Below are 25,430 nucleotides of genomic sequence, written 5' to 3' on the forward strand. Positions count from 1 at the left end.
TCTACGCAGACGACATTACAATCTGGACCTCCGAGGGGAGCCTTTGGGAGATAGAGGACCGCCTTCAGCAGGCCGCCTCCATAGTCGAAGCATATGCTGCCGACTGTGGTCTCCAATGTGCTACCGCCAAATCGGAGCTTCTACACGTCAGGACAAACGACAAGGACAACACGTCTCTACACATATCTCTGTCGGGCGGTCTCATCAGAGAAGTGGCGGAGCTCCGGATCCTGGGTCTGTTCATCAATAACAAACTTAGGCCGGACTCTACTATAGCGAAACTCAAGAGCATAGGTGAACAGGTAGGGCTCATGATCCGCCGTGTTTCCAACAAGCGGGGTGGTCTGCGGGGCAGGGACGCGCTACGGCTCGCCTATGCCTTCGTGACCAGCCGGATCCTCTACGCCGTGCCGTACCTACGCACCACCAAACAACAAGACGAGCGTATTGACGCCATCATCAGGAAGGCAACAAAGCGAGCACTGGTCCTCCCGGTGGCTACCTCCAACGCCAAACTGAAGGCGTTGGGAGTGGTAAACTCCTATCAAGAGTTGCGGGAGGCCCACCTCGTGAACCAATATACGCGGCTATCGCAGACGGTGCCTGGGCGCCGCCTGCTAAACCGCTTACACATCCAACACACATGCATACCAGAGGGGACGGAGAACACCCCGGTGCTATGGCGCCACATGCTCTTGGTCTCTCCGCTCCCGCGTAACATGGACATGGCTTCACATGAAGGCAGACGACAAGCGCGGGTTCGCACGCTTGAGAGGCAATATGGCTATAAAGAGGGCGTCTATTACGTGGACATCACAGGGCCGTCGCCCGCGGGATTCTTCACGTCTGCCGTAGTCCACCGGGGAATGAATGTCGATGGGCTATCTTTTCGGGCCCCAAATTCAACACGAGCGGAGGAAGTCGCAATAGCTCTCGCTGCCGCCGATCCAAAATCGAAAACGGTTATCACAGACTCTCGCCGGGCCTGTGAACATTATCTTGCAGGCGAAATATCACCTCTGGCCTCGCAAATTCTAAGACGCGCTCTCGCCGATCCAACTCGCACAAAAGTGATCTGGGCTCCTGGCCACCAGGGTCTACGAGGCAATGAGGCCGCTGATGCGGCCGCCCGAGCGCTCACACACCGGTCTCCTCATCCTAGCTCTCATGGCTCAGAAGCTCATAAACCGCTTCTGCGGTTCCGCGAAATCCTAATTTATTATTGCGACAGCCACCGTCTCTACCCGGCACCTGCCAAGGGGCTGAGTAAGGCAAAGGAGCGAACTCTGCGGCGCCTGCAGACAGGAACCCTTCTCTGTCCTGCAATAGCAAAACACTTCGATCCGAACACAGATGGGCGCTGCCCGCACTGTGGAGAGATCTGCGATATCTTTCACATGGTGTGGGCATGTACTCAGAATCCTCACCTTCCCCCCTCCCCCACGCACACCCGAGAGGCATGGGAGACTGCCCTCCTCAACTGCTCCACACTGGAGTCCCAAAGGGCTCTGGTCAAGCGGGCGCGAGACGGTGCCTCGTCATGCGGTGTCCCGGACTAAGGATACCGACCATGCAGCAGGGTTATTTATTTTTTTTTTTATTTTTTTAACCCTCAAGCTCTCTTTCATTAAAGTTTTTCACCACCACCACCACCTTGAGGTCGAGGGTTAGAAGCGCTCGTTTACTGTATCTGCGTGCGGGATCAATGACTTCGCGTTTGAGTTACAGAAGCACATCATGGGTGGACGCGTGTACCCTGAATCCAAAAGTCGTGTGTTCAGGATCTCGTTGTCTTCAAGGTAGTTGGAGAGACGGGTGTGGACTGCCTTTTCCATAAGTTTGCCTGGTGGTGGTGAAAACTTTTAATTGCTGAAATAGTGTTTGGGAGCCACAGAGTGGCCCCGCTACACGGTCGGCGTTCCTAGTCCGGGACACCGCATGACAATGCCCCGTCTCTCGCCCATTTCACCAGAGCCCTTTGGGACTCAAGCGAGGAGCAGTTGAGGAGGGCAGTCTCACATGCCTCTCTGGAAGGGGTAGGGGAAGGGGGGAGGGGGGGATTTTGAGTACATGGCCACACCATGTGGAAGATATCACAGGTCTCCCCACAGTGCGGGCATCGGCCATCCGTGTTAGGATCGTAATGGTGTAAGATTGCAGGACAGAGTAGAGTACCTGTCTGCAGGCGCCTTAAAGTTCGCTCCTCCGTCTTAATCAGCCCCTTTGCAGGGGCCGGGAAAAGGCGGTGGTTATCGCTATAATGCGTTATTATTTCCCTGAATCGCAGCAGCGGCTGGTTAGTCTCCGAGCCAGAACAGCTGGGATGAGGAGCCCGATGAATAAGCGCTCGGGCAGCCGCGTCAGCGGCCTCATTACCTCGTAAGCCCTGATGGCCAGGAGCCCAAATGGTTCTTTTCGGTGTTGGATCAGTGGCAGTCCGTCTTAGAATGCAAGCAGCTAAGGGGGAGATCTCCCCTGCCAAGTAATGATCACATGCTTTTCGGGAGAACGTAATGATGATTCTCGAATTGGCGTGAGCGGCAGCCAGCGCTATCGCTACTTCCTCGGCTCGCATTGAATTCGGGGCTCGAAAAGAGAGTCCGTCAACGTGCATTTCCTGGTGAACGAGAGTGGCCGTGTAAAATCCCGTGGGCGATGGCCCTGCTACGTCTACATAATATACACCGGGTCGGGAGCCGTGTTGTCTCTCAAGAGCCCGAGCCCGCGCTTGTCGTCTGTTTTCGTGCATGTCGGTGTCCATGTTACGGGGGGGGGGGGGCGGGGAGATCCAGAGCATATGGCGCCACAGTAATGGGATCCGCTCCGCCTCCTCTGGTATGCAGTCGTGATGGATGTGTTAGCGGTTTAGCGGGGGGCGCCCAGGGGCTGTCTGCATGCGCCGCGTGTATTGGTTCACGAGGTGGGCCTCCCGCAGCTCTTGGTAGGAGTTTAGCACCCCCAATGCCTTGAGTTTGGCATTAGAGGTAGCCACCGCGAGATCTAGGGCTCGCTTAGTTGCCTTGCGAATGATGGCGTCTATTCGCGCCTCGTCTTGCTTAGTAGTGCGGAGATATGGCACGGCGTAGAGGATCCGGCTAGTCACGAAGGCATAGATGAGCCGAAGCGCGTCCCTGCCCCGCAGACCGCCACGCTTGTTGGAAACGCGGCGGATCATGCGCCCTACCTGTTCGCCTACTCTCTTGAGTTTCACAATGGTGGAGTCCGGTCTGAGTCTGTGGTGAATGAAAAGGCCCAGAATACGGAGCTCCTCCACCTCTCTAATAGGACCTCCTGACAGAGAGATGTGAATTGCTGTCCTATCCTTTGGGTTCACTCTAAAATGCAGAAGCTCTGATTTCGCTGGAGCAGATTGGAGCCCACAGTCAATAGCATACGCATCGACTATGGAAGCGGCCTGCTGAAGGTGGGCCTCCATGTCCTCAAGGCTCCCCTCAGTGGTCCAAATTGTAATGTCATCTGCATGGAACGCGTGTTGAATGCCTTCCACCCGGGCCAGTTGGCTTGGCAGGCGCATCATAGCTATGGTGAACAGGAGCGGTGATAACATCGCTCCCTGAGGGGTACCTCGTGTTCCCATCATGTAAGGGCCGTATTCCTCGCCCTCAATCCGAAGAAAGGCCTGGCGATTAGTCAAGAAATCTAGTACATACGCGTAGGCCCTAGCCCCACAATCGGTAGAACTCAAGTTGGCCAGGATGCTTCCGTGTTTAACATTGTCGAAAGCCCCTTTCAGATCAAGGGCGAGGATGGCTTTGTCATTGTGTTGCACAGTTGTGGGTCGTATTACATCCCCGTGCAGCTGGAGAAGGACATCCTGTGCAGACATGTGGGGGCGAAACCCGAACATGGTGACTGCAAAGAAGCCCTTACTCTCCAGGTATGGAGAGAGACGATCCCGAACCATCGTCTCCATAAGCTCGCCCGCACATGAGGTCAGTGATATGGGCCTCAGGTTGTCCGTATTCACGGCCTTACCTGTTTTAGGGATAAACGTCACAAGTGACGTTTTCCACTCGGGAGGGAGTGGACGCCCGCCCCAGATCTGGTTGATGTATTCTAATAAATGGAGGTAGGCTGGGTCCGGTATGTTCGCCAACAGGTTCACTGTTATGTGATCCCGTCCCGGAGCCGTACCCCGGCGCATTTTTGCTAAGGCCGCCTTAAGGTTGTGCAACTCAAAAGTGGCATCAAGTGTTTCATTAGGCCTGCCAGAGAACATGTACTCAGGCCCAGGCGGGTCCTCCGTACGACAGATATTTGTCGCACAGAGTGTCCGCAAGTTGCGCCGTCGTACCTTTATATATACCCTTGCAGAGCATGCCGGAGCTGCTTTTGCGTCTCCCCTCTCGTTTGGGAGGGGTCGATTAGACTGCGAAAGAGACGCCACGTCCCCTTCGAGCTCATCTGATGAGCTTCGGCGTCGCAGCGTGCTATCCAATTTGAATCTGAGAGTTCGGCAGTATACGCTGCAGCCTGCTCTGTCAGTTTGGCTGTGCGGTCGCGTAATTTGCGATTAGTTTTCTGCTTTTTCCTCCCTTTAGTTAAGCTCCGGCGCGCCTCCCACAAATGCAGGAGGTGGGTGTCCACTGCGGGGATCTCTTCGGTGGTTTGTAGTGTTGTGACGTGTTGTTTCTGAATGTTGTATATGTGGTTAGCCCACTCCGCGTAGCCGCCGGAAATAAGTACGGGAGGGATAGTGTTATTTCGGAATTTGTGCCAATCGGTCAGCTTGGCCTGACCCCATTTTTTGCGCGCTGCCTTCGCCATGAGTGTGATCCGGAGAAGGAGGTGATCGCTGCCTAGAGAATCTCCGAAGTTCTCTCAAGCAGCCGCTCTAGCATTTTTAACGAGAGAAAGGTCTGGACCTGTGTCGCGGGTTACCGAATTCCCCACTCGGGTGGGATACGCCGGGTCCGTGAGCAACGTGAGGCTGAGGGTGGAGATGAGCTCCGCCAGCTTACGTCCTCTTGCCTGTTTGAAGTGGTAGCCCCAATGAAGGCTGGGAGCATTGAAGTCTCCAACGATCACTAGAGGCTCTTTGGCTGCCATTTTGATCGCGCGAAGGAAGATTTCATTAAAAGTTACGCGCGGCTTATGCGGAGGGCAGTATATGTTGAGGATATGTATTGACGGGTCGCGGCGTCTGAGAGGCAGTACCCGGACCATTTATATTCTTGCTCGGTACTCAAGTCGAAGTCGACCTGAACCACGGTGTAAGCCTTATTCACTAGGATGCACGTAGAGGGGCCCCCCTGAAAGGTGCTGTAGCCTGATAATTTAGCGTCTATGCCGGGCTCCTGTAGGGCAACGAGTGCCGGCATGTCACCTAGGGACTGCAGGTAGAGCTGGAGGTGTGACCGTTTTTTCCAAGCTCTGAAACCACTGCAGTTCCATTGGATGATCTGGATTTTTTCAAGGTTTTTATCATTCCTATTAGATCTGCTAGCCATCTTGTTCTATTTATTTACGGGCGAGCGGACTAACTCTGGCCGGGAGCCAGCGCAACCCCAGCGAGGGGCCGCAACGACCCACCAGCTGCCGAGCCTGAACCATGTTCCTCCGCTGCCTGGCGGGAGGCTGTCTTACGTTTGAGGTGAGGGGATTAACAGCTAGTGGCGTTCTTAATTTCGGTGCGGACCCAGGGCTGCACGGCTTTAAGGACCTAGTCAGTGACCTGGGCCATAAGGTCGGGAAGTGCTTGCGTTAAAGCTGTCTTGAACATGTCCTTGAAGGACTCGCGGACTGCTGACATGATTTGATTCGGGAGGGCCGGCACTTGCTCCTCCAGTTGCTCGGTTTGGCGCTGCAGTGCCTCTAGGCCGGCGACGCGACCAGCAGATCCAAGTACCGTGTCCCCGCTCTGCCGCGAGGCGCTAGTGAGGCAAGATGTTACGGATGATCCGTCATCCTCGTCATCTGGATCAGCTTCTTGCATTGGTTCGGATGACCCTGCCTGTTTGGCCTCTAATTCTTGAATTTTGCGCACTAGAATTTGGTTCTGGCGCCTGAGCTCCTCTACCTGCTGCTGTAGGGCGGTTTCGGTAGGGGAGGGACGGGTAGGGGAGGGACGGGTAGGGGGCCCAGAGACTGCCCTACTCCAACTGCTCACGTGTGGTTGGACGGGTGCCAAGGGCGGGAAGTCCCTGGCGTTGAGGACCGGGGGCACCACCTGGGTCGCGGACTTGACAGGTTTCGATGTGCCGGGTTTGGCCTTGGTTTCCTGATCGGCTGGCGCTTTCTTGGCCTTGGGCGGAGGAGCCTGCTTGGGCCCCGCCTTTGTCTTCGGTTTGGATGCGGATGGGGAGCTCGGTTTGATGGTTTTCCGGAACCGCCCGGCACAGCCAGGAGGAGCTCCGGTTGGGTGGCCGCCTCCGCAGATGAGGCAACTCGGAACACAGTCATGTTCTGCCGGGCCGTCAGGAGTGGCATTGGGAACCTGGACTCCGCAGCATTTGCAGCGTCCCGGATTTGGTCGCGGGCACGCATCGGCCCGATGGCCCACTGTGCCACAGCGGTGGCATGCTGGCACTGTTTTATTGTACAGGCGAACAGGGAGCCGTTCGTAGCTGTACAACACCGTCCGTGGCACCTTGGTCCCCGCGAAGGTGATCACCGCAACCGGGGTTCCCCCTAGCTTGCGCACAGACACCACATTTTGTTCCGCACTGAGTTTTCGTTTAACGCTTTCAGACGTTTCGTCTGGCGAAACAGTCACAACGCCTCGACAGAACGCACCGGAGAGTTTAGGGTGTCCCCGGAACGGTAGCTCGCGTTCCCCTACCGGCAGCACAATATCCCGGAGTAGCTTCTCCGCGGCGTCGACTGATTTCAGTGCACATACAAGGACGTTTTGGTCCCAAACGGGCCACACCGCAAGTCCAGCATTTGCGTCGTCCCCGAGGATGCTGCGGACTGCAGCGCCGGCTTGTCCAGGACCAAAAGTTGCCTTGAGGTCGACTGTGTTTCTTGGTTTCAGCCCCACGACGATGTCATCTTTTTCAATGCGCGGCGTATTCTGCGGCCGCCACCGGAGTTGCTTGGAGCTCTTCGAGGCTGCGTTCAGCGCACTCCCGCCCTGCGTATGCGCAGAGCTAGCCGGCACCTGTTGCTGGGTGGCACCAGCACCAGCGTCCCTCGATGTCGCCGCCGCGTTCTTCTTTCCGCGCCAGACGCGGACCATACCTTGGAGGTAATCGTCCTCGGTTGGTAGAGGATCCTCGCCTTGAGTTGTATCCTCGGATTGATGGGTATCCATTGTTACGATCTGCAAGGACTGCGGGTCGTATCCGGTGACTTGATTTGGAGCCGCCAGAGCCGAGGGATCCCCGACCGGGGCCATCGCAGGCCCCGGCGCCGTTGGGCTTAGCACCACCGCGGCGAGACGAAAGATTGAAATGACCGAAAAGTGGTCACAAATTGGCCCCACCTTAACAAACGCGGTGTAGGCGGGTGCCGCTGAGGTTCCTGGAGACGATGATACCAGGCTTGCAGGGGTAAAAGTTGGTGTATCGCAATCGATTGCGATCTGTCACGGAGCCGACGCGGTATGCGACCGCTCCCGTTACCGACGCTAGCTCCCCCCGCGGCAGCCGGAGCCACCCTGGAACAAATGGGGTCTGCTAAAACAAGCGAAGTCTTTTAGAGCCTTGTTGGAGGAGCCCTTGCAGCATTAGACGCTCTTTTGAGCTGACCGCTCTTGCCGTTATTTGGCGCCACCACACTTGGTTTCAGCCGCAGATCTGTTTGCCTGCGCACAACGTGAGGGATATGAGGCGCAGGTTTTCGATGCTGATTTTTTTTTTTTTGTCGAGTTTGGAGACAAAGTGTACTTTGGCTGTTTTCCGTGCTTGTGGATTGGTGCCGGTGCGCCAGCATTGTTTATGTAATCCGTGAGTTGCTGCAGAAGCTCTGTGCCGAGATTGGCCAGAACTCCGAGCGTAATTTTGTCTTGTCCCGGGGCTGTGCCTCCTCCGAAGTGAAGTCTCTATCTAGGTCTTCGTTCGATTCCCCCTGGTACTCCTTATTGTAGAGTTGCGGCTCTCTCGCGGTGCAGATATAGCGACGTGTGAGTTCATCCATGAGTTCGTGATCCGTGCCTTGAAAGCTGTGTAGGGCTCGATGCAAATTTCTGTTTTGTTCACTCTTCACTTTCAGAGGGTCAATTAGGCATCGAAGAAGGTTCCACGTAGCCTTGGTGTCTAGGCGGCGTTTGAGGGATTCGCACTTTGTTAGCCAATTGGTGCGAGCGAGGTGCCATGCGTATTGTTCCGCTTGAATAGTAAGCTTGGCTATTCGAATTCTGAGTTTCCGATTGTGGCTTTATTTTTTTGCACCGTTTTATAAGACCACGCCTGGCTTCCCAAAGATGTAGGAGGTGGTTGTCTATAGCTGGGTGGTCCTCTGTGGTGGCGAGGGATTTTGTGAGCTTTTCTTTAAGGTCGAAAATGGAGGCCGTCCAATCTTCGTAACTGATTCGTTTCGATGTAGCTAGTTTGGTGTCCTTCCTGATTGTCTCAGTCTGTAATTCTGTGTTGCCCTCATGGTTTGCTGTGCTTGTTGATTTCAAAGGTGGTCTGCAGCACGTGATCGCTGCCTAGGGTCCGGAACGCACGCAGCTTTACAGACGCCAAGCCCCTTATAGTTGCCCGATACGCCGTAGCTTTCGCTCTATAACAATGTTGAGCAGTAGTTGAACCGCAGCTAATTTTTTTTATCCTACAGGAGAGGACGAGTGGAAATACTTCCACACCACCTCGACTGCAACTCATCGGCTAAGAATGGCGTATATAGCTGTGTGGGATACATGTACATGCTTTGCTGGTGCTTAAATTTATACTGCGCTTCGTGGTTCTAGTACAGCTGCACTGCGCTCCGTTGACTGTTTTCTTCCATACCACTGCGCAGACTTCCCATGGCTAGCCGGGGCCAAGACGTCCAAGGCACCGAAAGCCAAATCACGCTCAGCGGGTTTGCAGTTCCCGGTTGGGCGCATCCACCGGCTGCTGCGCAAGGGGAACTGCGCCTGGGAGCCCCCTCACATGGCTGCGGTGCTGAAGTACCTCACGGCAGAAGTGCTGAAGTACCTCACCAAGACTCGGACTGCGCCCCGTCACGTCCAGCTTGCCGTGCGAAACGACGAGGAGCTCGGCAAGCTGCTGACCGGTGTCACAATACCGGAGGGCTGCGCAAGGGGAATTGCGCGTGGGGGCCCCCGTCTCAATGGCCGCGGTGCTGGAGTACCTCACGGCGGAAGTGCTGGAGACAACAAGACTAGGATCACGCCCCGTCACGTCCAGCTTGCCATGCGCAACGACGAGGAGCTCGGCAAGCTGCTGGCCGGTGTGACAATACCGGAGGGCTGCGCAAGGGGAACTGCGCGTGGGGGCCCCAGTCTACATGACCACGGTGCTGGAGTACCTCGCGGCGGAAGTGCTGGAGACAACAAGACTAGGATCCCGCCCCGTCACGTCCAGCTTGCCGTGCGCACCGACGAGGAGCTCGACAAGCTGCTGACCGGTGTGACAATACCGGAGGGCTGCGCAAGGGGAACTGCGCGTGGGGGCCCCCGTCTACATGGCCGCGGTGCTGGAGTACCTCACGGTGGAAGTGCTGGAGACAACAACAAGACTAAGATCACGCCCCGTCACGTCCAGCTTGCCGTGCGCAACGACGAGGAGCTCGGCAAGCTGCTAGCCGGTGTGACAATACCGGAGGGCTGCGCAAGGGGAACGGCGCGTGGGGGCCCCCGTCTACATGGCCGCGGTGCTAGAGTACCACACGGCGGAAGTGCTGGAGACAACAACAAGACTAGGATCATGCCCCGTCACGTCCAGCTTGCCGTGCGCAACGAGGAGGAGCTCGGCAAGCTGCTGGCCGGTGTTACAATACCGCAGGGTTGCGCAAGGGTAACTGCGCGTGGGGGCCCCCGTCTACATGGCCGCGGTGCTGGAGTACCTCACGGCGGAAGTGCTGGAGACAACAAGACTAGGATCACGCCCCGTCACGTGCAGCTTGCCGTGCGCAACGACGAGGAGCTCGGCAAGCTGCTCTCTGGTGTGACAATACCGGAGGGCTGCGCAAGGGGAACTGCGCGTGGGGGCCCCCGTCTACATGGCCGCGGTGCTGGAGTACCTCACGGCGGAAGTGCTGGAGACAACAACAAGACTAGGATCACGCCCCGTCACGTCCAGCTTGCCGTGCGCAACGACGAGGAGCTCGGCAAGCTGATGGCCGGTGTGACAATACCGGAGGGCTGCGCAAGGGGACCTGCGCGTGGGGGCCCCCGTCTACATGGCCGCGGTGCTAGAGTACCTCACGGCGGAAGTGCTGGAGACAACAACAAGACTAGGATCATGCCCCGTCACGTCCAGCTTGCCGTGCGCAACGACGAGGAGCTCGGCAAGCTGCTGGCCGGTGTTACAATACCGCAGGGTTGCGCAAGGGTAACTGCGCGTGGGGGCCCCCGTCTACATGGCCGCGGTGCTGGAGTACCTCACGGCGGAAGTGCTGGAGACAACAAGACTAGGATCACGCCCCGTCACGTGCAGCTTGCCGTGCGCAACGACGAGGAGCTCGGCAAGCTGCTCTCTGGTGTGACAATACCGGAGGGCTGCGCAAGGGGAACTGCGCGTGGGGGCCCCCGTCTACATGGCCGCGGTGCTGGAGTACCTCACGGCGGAAGTGCTGGAGACAACAACAAGACTAGGATCACGCCCCGTCACGTCCAGCTTGCCGTGCGCAACGACGAGGAGCTCGGCAAGCTGATGGCCGGTGTGACAATACCGGAGGGCTGCGCAAGGGGACCTGCGCGTGGGGGCCCCCGTCTACATGGCCGCGGTGCTAGAGTACCTCACGGCGGGAGTGCTGGAGAGAACAACAAGACTAGGATCACGCCCCGTCACGTCCAGCTTGCCGTGCGCAACGACGAGGAGCTCGGCAAGCTGCTACCGGTGTGACAATACCGGAGGGCTGCGCAAGGGGAACTGCGCGTGGGGGCCCCCGTCTACATGGCCGCGGTGCTGGAGTACCTCACGGCGGAAGTGCTGGAGACAACAAGACTAGGATCACGCCCCGTCACGTCCAGCTTGCCGTGCGCAACGACGAGGAGCTCGGCAAGCTGCTCTCTGGTGTGACAGTATTGGAGGGCGGCGGCCACATTCCGGCAGAGGTTCTTGCGAAGAAGTCTGGTGGCTCTGTTCCCTCGCAGAGGTGGTGAACCAGTAGCCGGAAGCCAGCAGTACTGATTCATTTGAGCTTATTTTCCACTCGAAGGGTTCTCAATAAATCGCCCATGGGTAATCTGCGTATCGCACAACGCCGCACACGGACCGACACTTCCTTCTCGGTCTGGTCGAACAGATTACGAACGGAAAACACAGCTTTGGCGCCCTGCCCTCTTCGTCATTGCTTCCGTGTGGTACTATCGTGAGCGAAGTTAAGAGACCCCTGCTAGCGCGTGCCGGTCCATGCCAAACTGCATGCGAGCGTCACCACGACGCGCTTCTGGTGCCGAGACCGGCGCGGCGTGCGTGCGAAAAAACGAAGACGCTCCTTGAGAGCCTGCTACTTTCCTTCGTCAGTCTCGAAGGAAAAAGTACGCCGGCGACGTCTGCGTGCAGAATCGGTATCCAGTAGAAGAGATTGACGAAAGCGCCCACTCGCGTACCTGGACTTAATCTGTCACGCTTCTTTAATGCCTATGTGACGCAACTAGCCGAGCACTGCTTACTCTGCTGACGTATTTCGCTGCCACCTCTTTTAGAGCGCAGCTCTTTGGCGCCCATTCCGGCGGTTCGCGGCGTCGCCTTTGTGCCTCGTAACCTGCTCCACAGCCGGCGCAGCGCCTCTAGCTGAGCACGCTCCTGGTGCCATTTCTCCCGTTGGCTCATGCCGAAACGCATAGCCGCCGCCGTTCGCCACTGCGTGTACCCCCCGCCCTCTTCCTCCGTGGCGGCGACCGCGCGATAGCTTGCGGTATTCTCCGGTCGCCGAAGCGCCGGCTCGGCATTAGCGGATCACGGTGCGTGCATCCCAAGCCGGAACGCTGAGCCACGTACTATCGGGGACAGAATTGGTATACTGCAAGCGGCGGGAGCCGGAGCAACTGAAAACTGCGGCATTTTGGCGAGCTAAAGCACGGAACATTGAAACGAGCCAAGCGCCACGCCTGCTGATAATAAAGGTCACGCATTGGCTGTCTCGATCCCAGATGCCGCCTGTAGACGGCGTTGCAACGCAGTTTTTTCGTTGCTCCGGCTCCCGCCGCGTGGAGTATACTGCCACGTATCATTGCAGTGTGTGTTCGTTCACGCTCAAGGCAGCAGGAAAGGGTCGTTATCACTTTTTTTCATGGCGCGAGAAGCGACCAGACTAATCTCGATTGTTCGCAGCCATGAAAGGCTGCATCTAGGTTTTTCCAGATTACCGTAGATGATCTTGACCTGTTATCTGGAAGTTTCCTTGCCGGCTTTAAATTGAGCGATGCCGCGAGCGGCGGACATTCGTAGTTCGACGACCGCCGAGCACGCCTGTTGCTTACGCCGCCGCCGAGTGATTCAGTTCTTTTGAGGGCGCAAGTCAGCCCAAATAAAGAGCTTCGTTTGCAAGTATTTCTGGTGTCTTCCTGACCGCTGGACTGCCGTCACTACAACGTGACATCTGGTGGAGGTGCTGGGTATTCTTCGGTGAAGTTGGTTAGCAACACCTGGGCTCGGCCATTTCGGATTTCGGCGACTCCCCTCGCGACGCCCAATCTTCGATCCAGGAGTAACTGGGTGTTCCCCTCGATAACACCTTCGGCATTTTCGATGTCTCCAGTACCTATGCCGACGAGAACACTTGATCGGGGCGGCACGCTCAATGCTTCATCGAGGACGTTTAAGGCAACGTGATGAGTCGCTGTCGTCGCTGCAGATATGGCTTTGTCCGTGGAAAGCTTGATCGACTTGGATCGAAGGTCGATGATCGCCCGATGTTCATTCAGGAAGTCCATTCCTAAAATCACGTCTCGCGAGCATTGCTGTAGGATCAGGAAGGTTGTCGCGTAGGTTCTCCAATTTACAGTAACTCTCGCGGTGCAGCGTCCTGACGGCGTAATCAGGTTACCACCTGCGGTGCGGATCAGCGGGCCATCCCAAATTGTTGTTACCTTCCTGAGTCGGACAGCGAGTGGGCCACTCATGACAGAGTAGTCAGCTCCCGTGTCCACCAAGGCAGTAACCGCGTGACCGTCGACCGTAACTTCAAGGTCACTTGTTCGCGTTCTGGTATTGTACGTTGTCTTCGGTGTCCGATCTCGGCTTCGTCGAGTAGTGAGGCTGCGGTGGGCGTACTGCGACGTTACTTCACTGGGCAGCGGTAAAAGCTTCAAGTCTGGCCGCGTCGTCGTCGGTGTCGTCGTCGTCGGCGTTGTCGTCGTCGGTGTTGTCGTCGTCGGTGTTGTCGTCGTCGGTGTTGTCGTCGTAGTTGAGGCATGGTCTTGAGTACTCGTCGATGGAGGATCTTTGTCATTGCGCTTAGAAGCAACCTCACCTCCAGAGGCTGCTTTATTTAGTTTAACCTTCGTGGGCTGGGGGAGCGTCCACGCACGGCGTAACCTCGGCTAGGAGAAACAAAGCGCGGGGACGATGGCGACGGGGAACGTGATAGGCGGCTCGGCGATGAGTATTCTTCCCGACGTAAGAACTCCTCGATTTCGGCTGGTCGCTGGCCGGGTCGGGGTCGTGGAGCGTCGTAAGAGAACCCTCGGATGCCCAGTCTTCTGTATGGGCAGTGCCGGAGGACGTGACCGGCTTCGCCACAGTGGAAGCATAGTGGGCGGCGCTGGTCGGGAGTTCTCCACTCGTCGCATTTCCTCGGCTGCGCGCGTCGCTCGTAGGACGGGCGGGTTGGGGCGAGTGGGCGGCGGTCCAACGCAGCTGGCTGAGGGCGATAGGGGCTTGGGTCCCGTCGTCGAGGTGCAGGACGGCGCACAGCTGCGGCGTAAGTCATGGCTGGGGGCTGCATAGGCTGCGTGGGTGTCGGCGTCACACCCAAGGCCTGTTGAACCTCGTCCCGGATGACGTCAGTGAGCGATGAAAGTTGCGGCTGCGTTCCCGTTGGCAGCAACCGTCGGAGCTCCTCTCGCACAACTTCACGTATAACCTCCCGCAGGTTATCATTGTTAGCGGTGTCCATGCAGCTTGCTGACAAAAAGCGCTGCTGGCGGTCATACTGGCGGGCTCGGGCGTCGAGAGTTTTCTCCATTGTGGATGCCTCTTCTACGAATTCAGCGACGGTTTTCGGTGGGTTGCGAACGAGGCCGGCAAATAGTTGCTCTTTAACTCCTCGCATAAGCAACTTCACCTTCTCTTCTTCCTTCATGTTCATGTCGGCACGCCGGAAGAGACGCTTCATCTCCTCAGTATACACTGCAACGGTCTCGTTTGGGTGTTGCATGCGAGACTGTAGCAGCTGCTGGGCTCTCTCCTTTCGCACGACGTTTGTGAAGGTCTTCAGAAGCTGTTCCTTGAAGGTTTCCCAGTTGGCAAGGCTGGCTTCCTCATTCTCGAACCAGACTCTTGCTGGTCCCTCCAGGGCGAAGAAGACGTACCTAAATTTCATGGCGTCGTCCCAGTTGTTGAAGACAGCCACACGGTCGAACTGCTCCAGCCATTCCTCGGGGTCGGCGCCAGGCGAAGCGTCGAAGGTTGGTGGCACCCGGGGCTGCTGCAGAATGATTGGAGTGGTCGTCTGGGGCAAGGTCATGATGGACGTTGGTACTTGCTTTCGCTTCCGGGTAGGCTCCGGCAGGGTCCCGAACTCAGGTGCGTCCCCTTGCAGGCGTCGGCTTGCGCGGTGGACTGGACTCAGGTCCTGCGGTAGATGACTCAAAGGGCTGGCGTCTCGACTTGTAGGGGGTGTCCGGAACATGGGAGGCTACCCAGCACCTCCACCAGATGTCCAGACGTCCTTCGTCCTTCACAATAATGTCCTCCTGAAGAAGAACTTCGCGCCCAACAGGACAGTACATCTTCTTGTCGTGCCCAAGAATCTTAGGCAAGAAATTATGCAGGCATGTCATGATGAGCCGACTGCAGGGCATCTCGGGATTGCTCGCACGTTGCACCGCATTCAGGAGAAGTACTATTGGCCGCGGCTAGCTACCGACGTTTCGCATTACGTGAAAACGTGCCGTGAGTGTCAACGACGCAAAACGCCTCCGACTAGACCAGCCGGACTCCTGAACCCCATACCACCTGCAGCTAAGCCCTTTCAGCAAATAGGAATGGACCTCCTCGGCCCGTTTCCGACTTCATCATCAGGTAACAAGTTTATCATTGTGGCCACCGACTACATGACCCGATACGCCGAAGCAAAAGCGTTGCCTAATGGTACCGCAACAGAAGTCGCAAAATTTTTTGTCGAGCAAATTCTCCTGCGACACGGCGCCCCTGAAGTGCTCATCACAGACAGAGGGACGGCATTTACAGCGGAGCTGACGCAAGCCATTTTAAACTACAGCCAGACAAGCCATCGGAGGACAACTGCCTATCATCCACAAACCAACGGACTCACAGAGCGTCTGAACAAGACCATCGCAGACATGCTCTCCATGTACATCGACGCCGAACACAAGACGTGGGACTCGATTGTGCCCTACGTGATCTTCGCGTACAATACTGCCGTCCAGGAGACAACCAGGTTTACCCCATTCCAGCTGATATACGGCAGGAAGCCCACGACAACACTCGACGCAATGCTGCCGCACGTTTCTGACGAAGACAACCTCGACGTCGCCGCCTACCTTCATCGCGCCGAGGAAGCCCGAAGACTTGCGCGGCTTCACATTCAAGACCAGCAGCACACCGACGCCCGACGCTACAATCTGCGCCGACGAGACACGCATTACAAGCCAGGTGATCGTGTTTGGATATGGACGCCAGTTCGCCGCCGTGGATTGAGTGAAAAGTTGCTGCGACGCTACTTTGGCCCGTACAAGGTTCTCCGTCGCATCGGTGACCTCGACTACGAAGTCATCCCCGACGGCACGACAGCATCTCAGCGACGCCTCAGACGCCCGGAAGTCGTACATGTCGTACGCCTGAAGCCATATTATGAACGCTAAATGACTGGAAGTTTTCATTGTCCGTGTTTATTTTCATTTTAAAGCATCGAGACGATGCTTCTTTGGAAGGGGGGTAATGCCACGTATCATTGCAGTGTGTGTTCGTTCACGCTCAAGGCAGCAGGAAAGGGTCGTTATCACTTTTGTTCATGGCGCGAGAAGCGACCAGACTAATCTCGATTGTTCGCAGCCATGAAAGGCTGCATCTAGGTTTTTCCAGATTACCGTAGATGATCTTGACCTGTTATCTGGAAGTTTCCTTGCCGGCTTTAAATTGAGCGATGCCGCGAGCGGCGGACATTCGTAGTTCGACGACCGCCGAGCACGCCTGTTGCTTACGCCGCCGCCGAGTGATTCAGTTCTTTTGAGGGCGCAAGTCAGCCCAAATAAAGAGCTTCGTTTGCAAGTATTTCTGGTGTCTTCCTGACCGCTGGACTGCCGTCACTACAACGTGACAATACCACTTTTGTACCCGATAGTACGTTCACTTGACTCGCCAGCAGCGTGAGCGGCATCAGTCAGTTGCTGCTCTCTCTCCGCCGCGCATCGTAGAACCAGGCACTGGTGCAGGAAGTCGAGCATATATCCATCTATTTCTCCGACCACAAAGCTTCCTTCATGGCAATCAAGAACTGTTAGCGGAGTGTTTCTTGAAGAAGGAATGCGTGTGAAAAATAAAAAGTTGTCTGTAACTGTAACTTAATTCTTAGCCTCAATCTATCGAAAAGCTGGAACAGCTGATGAGCTGCGCTAAAATTTTGCATGAGGAAGTAACATGAGGAAGAAGCCGCCGCTGTGGCTCAGTGGTTATGGTGCTCGACTGCTGGCCCAAAAGACGCGGGTTCGGTCCCCGCCGCGGCGGCTGAATTTCTTTGGAGGACAAATTCTAGAGGCCCGTGTACTGTGCGATGTCAGTGCACGTTAAAGAACCCCAGGTGGTTGAAATTTCCGGAGCCCTTCACTACGACATCTCCCTGAGCCTCAGTCGCTTTGGGACGTTAAACCCCATAAACTAAACCAAACCAAACATAATCGTCAGCAATTTTTTTTACCTTTCCACACCAGAAATTGCTATTTTCCTTACCGGGCCTACGGCGCCAAATTTTGCGCGGTAGTACGATCACGTGAAGGTGGAATTTCGTGGACATCTCCAACAAAGAACAATATCAGGCCGGCGCGTTGTTCACTTGCCAACCTGGAAGGAGAAATCTGCTTAAAATTGAAATATCCCGTAGTGCCTTGTATATTGCCACAGTGGATGCCAGTAAAGATAAATGGTAGCACTGCGACATCCGAGCGTGGGGAGCGGAGCTTCCAATACGGCAGCAGTCGCAAACGCGTGGCCTGTGAGAAGCACGTGGCCTGCGGAGCCTTGTCGCGCATCACGCCGGCCCAAAAGATATCTATCTTTTATTGCGAAAGCAATACTGCTAGCACTTTTCTGCCACCGGTGGAGGTCGTTCCTTCGCTCCGGCGCAGCTGCGGCGCATGACCACGTGACAGCGTGACGTCACGACCAGAGGAGAGCAGGGGCCCCAACCATTGCCCCAACTCGTCTCTTCGGCCGTAGTCGTTCCTTCGCTCGGCGCGGCGGCTACCACGTGATGGCCTCCTCGGCCCGCCGCGTGAGGGCGCTCGCTAGGAGAGGATACAGGGGGCGCCGCAGGCGCGCTCCGCTTAGTAACATCTGAGGAGTTGTACAGGGCGTCGCTGGAGCGACGTGCTGCGCGCGAACGCCGGCGCCGTGCCGAGGAGACAGATGAAGAAAGGCAAGAGCGGTTGGCTAAGCAACGCGCCTATGCTGACTATGTAATTGTCAGTGTTCAGACCAAGAGTCACTATTTTACGGACCACCAAAGCGTGTTCATTGGAATAAAAAAACAGTAGAAACCATGTTGTGTCCAGAGTAAATCCTTTAGTTGCACAAAAGGCGAAGCCATGCCAAACCACCAGCAGAGCCAAGCACAGCCAGGGAGCTATTGCTTTCGCAATCACTCAGGCTTAACCAGAGCTAAGCCACAGCTAATTTTTTGGCAAGGGCATCGTTCCGGTAATATCGTTGTTTTTAGAGCACAGCTCTTTGGCGCACGCTCCTGCGTTTCGCGGCGTCGCCGTTGTCCCTCGTAACCAGCTCCGCAGGCGGGGCAGCGCGCTGCTCCATCTGCGCGCTCTCCTGGCGCCATTTCTCCCGCTCGCCCAAGCCGAAACGCACAGCCGCCGCCGTTCGCCGCGCACTTCCAGTGCCTTCGCTCTCCTTTGTATACATTCTTAGTACGCATGCTCGTTATTTTTCTTTTTCTTGCGCGCAATTTTTATCCGCCACCACTCTTTCGCAGTATTGGAAGCTGAGGCTACTGAAGTAAAGAAGTAAATAAATGATCACGGATGAACACTTTCTACGCTAATAGGAATGTGATATAAGTCAAGTTGAGAAAAAACTGCAATATAATCTGCGTGGAGTGACACTTGAGCGTCAGACCGACGAAACTTATTATGGTTAGTGAATGATGGGGTGATATTTCATTGATATTTCTTCTTAGTGCAGGAAAAATACACCATCATGTATGTAAAAGTGTAGGCGTCAAAGTGTTCCACCATTTTAACGTGACAGAGTAAGGGCCCCGTGTCGCAGAAAAGCCGGTGTCGGCGGCGTTGTCCTTGAGCGAAAAATCCCTGAAGCAACAATAAATAAAACCGAGTAGAAAACTGGTTGTGTAGGGGAATCGAACCAGGAAGTCCGGAGTGCGAGACGAGCACGCTAACCCCTCCGCACCGCCAGCTCGATGGCCTGGGATGAAAAAAGGCGCGTCTAGTATTCGGAATACGATGTTGTCTTAGAAGGATGCTTTAGAGACATGTACTGTGGTGTGTATCAGTAATCATGAGCATGGAAATTACAGAAGTCGCAGTTAAGCGAGCAGCAAAGTACGCTTCCGCTACTTTTACTCCTCGCTTGGAGCGCACGTAGCACCATCAGGCGGCGCCCACTAAAACCACTTCCTCGTCCTCCTCCTCGCAATGCACTCCACTGCCCCAACAGATAGCGCGCAACGGCGGCGCCTCCGCTTGTCTCGTTCGGGCGCAGTGGGGCTGTGCAGGCATGTGCAGGGACGCAGGAATCACGCGATGAGCAGCGAACAACGCAGCGCACATCCAAGGCGCGTTCACCACGAAGCTTGCGGCTTGCTGCCCGATCGTTCGGTGCGGAAGCTATGCTGGCGTTCGTGGCATCGGGTTTGTCGAGAACGATGTGCCGACGAACTACAACTGCAACTTGAGTCCCGCGCGTTTCGGCATGGCGCCTGGCAGAGCTTCTACGTGGCCTGCCGCTCTGCTCGTCCGTTTCACCGTATGTATCACCTTACGTAGGTTCACGCCGCGTCGAAGGCGTTGGCCGGGAGCGAAAAATCCAGGAAGGATTAATAAATAAAAAAAGAGTAGCAATTCTGCATATATGGGCATTAATCCAATAACGCTATCACGTCATACCCTTAAGGCGGAGCTGAAGTGTCTCCTCCGAATTTTTAAATATGCTATATAAGAATGATCGATGAAAAACGCCCTCGACATTACTGCGGAAATATGTAGCTTCATCAGCTCAACAAGAGCTCGGCGTTGAAACTGCGTTTTTTGACAGTTCCATGTTCATGCAGCGCACTATTATCTGCTGCAACACACCGTGAGAACCACATTGAAAAAAGCTGTGAGAATTAGGCTTAAGCGGAGGCTTTAGTGGTTTGGTTTGGTTTATAGGGTTTAACGTCCCAAAGCGACTCAGGCTATGAGGGACGCCGTAGTGAAGGGCTCCGGAAATTTCGACCACCTGGGGTTCTTTAGCGTGCACTGACATCGCACAGCACACGGGCCTCTAGAATTTCTCCTCCAAAGAAATTCAACCGCCGCGGGCCGGGATCGAACCCGCGTCTTTCGGGTCAGCAGCCGAGCACCATAACCACTGAGCCACCGCGGCGGCGGAGGCTTTAGTGGGGTGCCGACACTAACAAAGTAAAGTCAGGTATGGTTAGAGCACTGCAGGCTTTACAAGAGCAGTTCAATTATGTAGATTACTGCAGCGGAGAACGGCGTCGAACCGCTATCTTGTACCCCGGCAGGCGCCCGTGAAGGAGCAGAAGTGAGTAGAGATCCAGCGACGATGGCAACCAAGGAGTCGTCACTCACCGTCGTTATCAGATGACTGACCAGAAGCAGACTAGGCGCCAGGTGGCGGGGCGGATGGCGCAAAATGGTATCTTTTTTTTTTACTCCAGTGGGGACTTGTGGTGCATTGAGACCAAGAAACCCCATTTAAAAATGGGAGCCATAAGCTCCCAGCGCAACTCACGCTGAGGAGGTAGCCATCGCCCTGGCGGCCTCTCACCCTCAGGCGCAATATATCCTCTCAGACTCGCAAGGAGCTTGTCGAAATTACGAGCTGGGTTGGGTCTCCTTCACAGCTTATCGAATACTTCGGAACGCGGCACGGGACTGAGATCCTACGCTCCGCTACTTAGTTTGGACTCCGGGCCACCAAGGCCTACCAGGTAACGAGGCTGCAGACGCAGCCGCCCGCGCACTCACTTCCCGGGCCCCTGGCGATGACCTTACCGATTCGGATCTGGACAACGAACCCCCTTTAAAATTTAAAGACATAGTCAATCACTATCAAGACTCTCACCGCAAGTACCCGACCCCCCTCAAGGGGCTGGGAAAAGCAGGTGAGCGTCTTCTGATAAGACTTTTTACGAATACATTGATATGCCCGGCAGTGATGAAACACTTCGACCCCTCCTTTTCTGGCCTCTCCCCATACTGTACGGAGGTGGCTGACACCTACCATATGGTGTGGGCATGCCAGAAAACAGAAAAATCCTTCCCTCACCCCCCACCCCAACTCAACCCCAGAGGACTGGGAGGCGGCCCTGCTCGGCTGCCACGACCTTCCGGCCCAACAGGCCATGATCCGGCGTACCCGAGCGGCGGTAGAGTCAAATGGTGGGGTCCCTATACCGGGACCCCACCTAGTATTGTGAGGGGGGTGGCGCACTAGGGGCCACCTCCCAAACTGCCTCTCTGTGTATAGTAACCTGTAATAAATGCTTTTCACCACCACCACCTAATACCTTATTCTTCCTGTTCTCCTGCAAGTAGAACCACAAGATCCGGATCGTCGGGACCTCAGCGACCGGCAGCCATCACTAGCCCCGCTAACCCAAAACGCAATATCGTCCGCCTAAAACGTTTGTTTTAGCCCTGGAATCTCCTCCAGCTTCAGCGGCAACTTAATTAAAGCAAGACTAAACAGGAACGGCAGCAGCACCGAACCCTATGGCGTTCCCCTTCCCCTCAGAGGGAAGGAGTCGGACTTGGTCCCCCCTGAAATTTTAGCAGTTCTGCCGTTAAGCAAAGTTTTAATATATCGGAAGGTCCTGCCTCCTGAGTTTATTTCTGAGAGGTTGTTTAAAACGACTTCGTGGGCCACATTATCGAAAGCCTTATTCAGGTCGAGTCCCAAAATGGCGGTAGTCCCCGTACGCATAACCTGGGTACGCTATGTCCCTCTTAAGCAGTATCATAACGTCCTGCACTGACAGGTTGGCCCTAAAGCCAATCATTGTGGGCGGGTGCAGCTCCTCATCCTCTACATTGTCCTAAAGCCTGTTGAGAACCACATGCTCCATCAGCTTCCCCACACAGGATTTTCCTCATGAACAGCTTCCAACTAGCCCAACTTTCCATTCTGTTGAACCACACAAGAGATCAACGATATGGCGCGTAGGTTCTCTATGCACAGCTTCGTTTCCGGCTTAGGAATAAAAGTGATTCTAACATGTTTCCACTCAGGCAGCAGCTCTCCTTCACGCCAGTATTTATTCATCAAGCGTATTGACGTTAGAGAAATCAGGTGTGCATCTGGTAGGATTAGTATGGTCTACACTTTTAAATATAGGAATGACATCAGCAATCCTCCAGTCATATGGGACGCATTTCTAGTCAAGTGACTGCTGAAATAGCAGCGCCAGAAGGAAAGATGATTCATGACATCTTGGTTTCAGAAATTTAGAGGTGATGCCATGGGGGCCTGGACCGGTGGAAAGTGTAAGTCTATCAATCGCCTTCGCCACGCCGTTTGCAGAGAATTACGATCGGCGATAGGTTAAACTAAATGCATGAGAGAGGGTTCTTGCGAGCTATTAAGTTGCAACTCGTCTGTATATACTTTATATAAGTATTCAATGAACGTTTCAACGACATGTTGTGAAGAAAAGGCTACATATAGTGATATACTGTTCAGACGCCCAACCCGATAAACACCAGATAATATAGAAGTGTATCAGATGAGGAAAAAAAAACAAAGTTGTGTGTCAGTGAGCCCTCTGTATGGTCAGTATGTGTCAGTAAGCCCTCTGTGTGTCAGTAAGCCCTCTGTATGTAGGGAACGACTGGGAGGTTCCATACTTTGATTCGGCGTTGCAACACGTGCGTTTTTTTTTGCTTGTTTGATTGATTGCCGCCGCTTTCCTTATATTTTCATGGTTCCGGCCGTTGAACCTTCATTTGTGAGACAGCGCTTGTTTTGTGCTTCCGCTATGTCTTTCGCGCTGTTTTCCCTCCCTCCCCCCCCCCCCCCCCAAAAAAAAAAGAAAGAAAGCTATAGCCAAATGGCCCCTTTGGCCGTAATGGCGTGTACGTGCCAGCTGCAGTTATTTGCAGGATCGGCAGAGCGGGTTTTCGGATGGACCGCAGACGCTGCAGCTAACCGGACACGTTCTCTACCAGGCCATACACTACCTCAGGGAGGCCGTATTTTCTTCCTAGGAGTCAGGGACGCTCCAGCCGCTATCACGAGTTCGTGTGAAGCTGCATCCCACCGTCTTTGCCGGTCGTTTTAGCTCCTCTCTCCTGGCGAACCGCCACTGCCTCCGAAAATGTGGAGGCGCGCGATAATCGTACCGGATATCGAGTGTGACCAATTACGAAGTTCGAAGTTTGTTTACCACAAAGCAAAAAAATGATACATGAGATGTGGTATGGAGGGTGGGAAAAAAGCTACGCATTAGTAGCTTGACTCGCCCAATCTTCCAATAACTGATAGCGGACGCTTTGACAAAGGTGAGTAGCACAGATTAACGCAACAAATATCACGACTGCGAAGCTAGTTTGCAAACAATAGACATCAAATGCAAACAACTCTATTACATAAGGAATTGGAATAAACATAGAAGTATTAGCAAGCATCATACAGAAAGTGAATACAAGTTAAGTTTAGAAAGTGCGCGAAATTTCTCTATTGTGAGGTGGTATTTATTTAAAATCTGTGGAATGATAGACTTAACCATCTCGAATTCATAATTTGTGCAAAAATGATTTGTGGCCTTCCCCTCTGCGCTAGTTAACTATGCGTCGTCACTTGTGCTTTCGCGCATTCACTCCAGTGCTTTTGAAGCCCCGCCACGCGTTTTCAGTGGGAAAACTTGTGCTCAAGGGAAACACCACGGCGTATGGCTTGTTATCTGTCTTCACTTAGGCCTTCTAATCTCTAGGGAGTGCTGTTATATTTACAAATGGATGACAGAGAGAACCAGGCTAGCTAGAGGCATTTGGAAGAGAAAACTTTGGGGGAGGTAGGGGGACACTTAACCTTCCACTTAAGGGCATGACGCTATATCGTTAATGTGGTAATGACCATACATGCGAAACTGGTCATTCTCTGTTTTAAATTCATAGATCGCTGGCAGTCCTCGTACCATTCCCGCCACAGCGATGCAGCTGCTAAGAGGAGATGCGTGTTCGCAAAAAAAATCGCGAACATGTCGATTTTCAGCAAAACAATGTTTAGGAGAAGGTAAGTGACGCCAACCAAGTAAAATACAGGAAAAACACGACGTTTCGGGACCGGCTCGGCCCCTTCTTCACGGTGTGACTACGGGCGAGCGCAGCTTGGCTTTTTAAGCCCCTGTGTGGAGGACCTGCGGGTCAATGGCCGCAGCCCATGGACGTAGGATGAGGGGAGAGTCCCCAGGGAACGATTAACATTCTCTCGTGTTTGCTGTATGTGCCACGACTCGAGTAGAAGCCTCCTGCGTGGGTTAGCTTCCGTTTCCAATACAATGGTGCTGTCGAAGTCAATTGGGTGGTCACACCCTTCACAGTGTTCGGCCACGGCGCTGCGTTGACGATTCATGTGACGGACGTCCGCTTTGTGTTGGTTCATCCTTTCCGCGAAGTTCTTCGTTTCCCCTATGTACGACGCCGGGCAGACGGAACACGGAATTTTGTACACGACGCCCTGGGCCTTTTCTCTGGGCTGCCGGTTTTTTGGGCGGGGGAGAAGGCGACCGATAGTGCTGGTCGGTTTGTGTGTTGTCAGCACCCCTTCTTTTCCGAGAATGCGACCGAGCGTCTCGCTCACGCCTCTCACGTAGGGGACGCAAACACGTTTCCGCTTCTGGCATGCGTCTGAGGAAATAATAGACCGGATTTTGTTTTGCCTTTCTTGTTTCCTGATAATGCGCCGGATGAATGAGCTTGGGTAGCCGTTCTTTTGGAGGTCAGAAATGACTCGGTTCTTCTCCTTCCTTTTTTCTTCACTTGAGGAACATATGGAGTCGGCTCTCTTCAGTAATGACGTCACGACAGATGCTTTGTGCGGGATGGGATGGTTCGAATCGAAATGTAGGTACCGTCCTGTGTGGGTTGGCTTCCTGTGCACCGAGGACTGCAGGCCTTTGTCGTGCCTTGTAAGTAGGACATCCAGAAAAGGCAGGCTGCCCTGCTGTTCATGCTCAACAGTAAATTGTATGGCCGGTTCAACTGAATTTAGATGACTCTGGAGGTTTTCTATCTCTGAGGTTTTCACCACACAAAAGCAGTCGTCTACATAACGGAGGAATAACTTTGGCTTGGGATTAAAGGAGGAGAGGGCCCGGCTTTCGACGTCTTCCATGGTTAGGTTAGCCACTGTGACTGAAATTGATGCCCCCATAGCAGTTCCGGTTGTTTGCTTGAAAAATTCTCCGTTGTAGGTGAAAAAGGTACTGCGCAGACAGAGGTCGAGAAGGCGACATACCTCATCGACGTTGAGTGGAGTTCTCTCGTGCAGCGTTTGGTCGTTTTCGAGTGCGCGGCGAGCAACGGACACAGCAAGGGGAACCGGTACGCAGGTAAATAGCGACACCACGTCAAACGAGACTAGGCTTTCGTCTTCCTCCACGGTAAGGTTCGAGACAAGTTGGACGAAATGCCGCGAATTCTGTACATGCGTGGGTGTTCTGCCGGCGAGCGGCGCCAGTACCTTGTGCAGGTA

General features: G+C 54.7%; 1 protein-coding gene and 1 pseudogene across 1 annotated transcript in view; both read right to left on the reverse strand.

Annotated features, from left to right (window-relative positions):
• Window positions 1–25,430, reverse strand: part of LOC149345182 (tachykinin-like peptides receptor 86C) — a 264,961-nt gene that overhangs the window by 105,851 nt on the left and 133,680 nt on the right. The gene's annotated exons all lie outside the window — the stretch shown is intronic.
• LOC149345184 (uncharacterized) lies at window positions 1,922–4,897 on the reverse strand (annotated as a pseudogene).

This window comes from Amblyomma mixtum, chromosome 5, assembly GCF_055824585.1.
Source record: "Amblyomma mixtum isolate Tamu chromosome 5, ASM5582458v1, whole genome shotgun sequence".
Classification (NCBI taxonomy): domain Eukaryota; kingdom Metazoa; phylum Arthropoda; class Arachnida; order Ixodida; family Ixodidae; genus Amblyomma; species Amblyomma mixtum.